At 49.7% G+C, this 2,500-nt stretch overlaps 1 non-coding gene across 1 annotated transcript in view; it reads left to right on the forward strand.

Moving 5' to 3' along the window:
- LOC125501527 overlaps positions 1-1,594 on the forward strand; it is a 1,914-nt gene extending 320 nt beyond the window's left edge. The window contains exon 1 of the ribosomal RNA XR_007279117.1: positions 1-1,594. This exon is cut by the window's left edge and continues 320 nt beyond it. This is a non-coding gene — a ribosomal RNA (small subunit ribosomal RNA).
- Positions 1,595-2,500: the final 906 nt, after the last annotated feature.

Below are 2,500 nucleotides of genomic sequence, written 5' to 3' on the forward strand. Positions count from 1 at the left end.
TCAAATGTCTGCCTTATCAACTGTCGATGGTAGGTTCTGCGCCTACCATGGTTGTAACGGGTAACGGGGAATCAGGGTTCGATTCCGGAGAGGGAGCCTGAGAAACGGCTACCACATCCAAGGAAGGCAGCAGGCGCGCAAATTACCCACTCCCGGCACGGGGAGGTAGTGACGAAAAATAACGATACGGGACTCATCCGAGGCCCCGTAATCGGAATGAGTACACTTTAAATCCTTTAACGAGGATCAATTGGAGGGCAAGTCTGGTGCCAGCAGCCGCGGTAATTCCAGCTCCAATAGCGTATATTAAAGTTGTTGCGGTTAAAAAGCTCGTAGTTGAATCTGTGTCCCACGCTGTCGGTTCACCGCTCGCGGTGTTTAACTGGCATGATTGTGGGACGTCCTACCGGTGGGCTTAGCCTTTCGGGGCGGCCCAACTAATATCCCATCGCGGTGCTCTTCATTGAGTGTCGAGGTGGGCCGGTACGTTTACTTTGAACAAATTAGAGTGCTTAAAGCAGGCTATTTTCGCCTGAATACTGTGTGCATGGAATAATGGAATAGGACCTCGGTTCTATTTTGTTGGTTTTCGGAACCCCGAGGTAATGATTAATAGGAACAGATGGGGGCATTCGTATTGCGACGTTAGAGGTGAAATTCTTGGATCGTCGCAAGACGGACAGAAGCGAAAGCATTTGCCAAAAATGTTTTCTTTAATCAAGAACGAAAGTTAGAGGTTCGAAGGCGATCAGATACCGCCCTAGTTCTAACCATAAACGATGCCAGCTAGCGATCCGCCGAAGTTCCTCCGATGACTCGGCGGGCAGCTTCCGGGAAACCAAAGCTTTTGGGTTCCGGGGGAAGTATGGTTGCAAAGCTGAAACTTAAAGGAATTGACGGAAGGGCACCACCAGGAGTGGAGCCTGCGGCTTAATTTGACTCAACACGGGAAACCTCACCAGGCCCGGACACCGGAAGGATTGACAGATTGAGAGCTCTTTCTTGATTCGGTGGGTGGTGGTGCATGGCCGTTCTTAGTTGGTGGAGCGATTTGTCTGGTTAATTCCGATAACGAACGAGACTCTAGCCTGCTAAATAGGCGTACTTTCCGGTATCTCGAAGGCCCCCGGCTTCGGTCGGGAGGTTTTTACTACCGGCGTACAAATAAATCTTCTTAGAGGGACAGGCGGCTTCTAGCCGCACGAGATTGAGCAATAACAGGTCTGTGATGCCCTTAGATGTTCTGGGCCGCACGCGCGCTACACTGAAGGAATCAGCGTGTCTTCCCTGGCCGAAAGGCCCGGGTAACCCGCTGAACCTCCTTCGTGCTAGGGATTGGGGCTTGCAATTATTCCCCATGAACGAGGAATTCCCAGTAAGCGCGAGTCATAAGCTCGCGTTGATTACGTCCCTGCCCTTTGTACACACCGCCCGTCGCTACTACCGATTGAATGATTTAGTGAGGTCTTCGGACTGGTACGCGGCAATGCCTCGGCATTGCCGATGTTGCCGGGAAGATGACCAAACTTGATCATTTAGAGGAAGTAAAAGTCGTAACAAGGTTTCCGTAGGTGAACCTGCGGAAGGATCATTAACGTTTCGTTACTGCGAAAAAAAAAGCAGCGAATCGATGATTATTTTGGTAGATTCCACCGTGAATCTCACGCAATTATAATCCAGTCAAAAGACACACATGGCACAAGAGGTGGCGTACATTGTACGCGTGTCACGAATATCGAACTACGTAACGGCCGAAACGGCTCGTGTCGCACTCACACACGTCGACGACGAACGATCTTGCTATGTCCGTTGGAAGAGAGAGAAAATAATATAAAAAGGACATTACAACTAGTGTATCACGGTAAAATATATCGTGTGCAGCAGCCAAAAACAAACTAAGGCATAAATGGCTATGGGTAAAAAAAACACTAGAAAAATAAAAGGACATTGCTACTACGCCAACCTACGGGGGCGCAAGAACGAAAACTCTCTTTCCATTCTGGACGATAGCGATGCGGATCGTGATGCCATTCGTCGATCAGATTTGTGTGAGGTAGCGACATTGTGCGCGTTGCTGAGGCGACCAAGTGCCCGCTTCTGTTGAACGGGACGCTTGGTGTGCGTTTGAATCAACCGTTCGGTCGATCCCCCCGCTTTGTACGAGGCGTGGCGCGCGATTGATCGAACGGTTTTTTTTATGCTTTTTTTTCAAATTGTTTCTTTTCAAAGATACACATGAAGAAAAGTTACCATACTTTCACGGGGTAACCTGCTCCGGCTGGAGTTTAGCTCCACCGGGGTGACGTCGCGTTCTCCGCGGCGGAAGGTTGGCGACGAACTTTCGCCCCGTGAAATGCAATTGAGATCTTATTCCTTTTGCGTAACATTACCAAAATCCACGTGCCGTGGTTCCCCCCAGACACAAAAAATATGGCTCGATCGAATTATACGCGGCTTCCTCCTCGCACGTAAAGTGTTGTAGAGTACAAGCCGCGCTCGA

This window comes from Athalia rosae, chromosome 6 (assembly GCF_917208135.1).
Source record: "Athalia rosae chromosome 6, iyAthRosa1.1, whole genome shotgun sequence".
Taxonomy (NCBI): Eukaryota; Metazoa; Arthropoda; class Insecta; order Hymenoptera; family Athaliidae; genus Athalia; species Athalia rosae.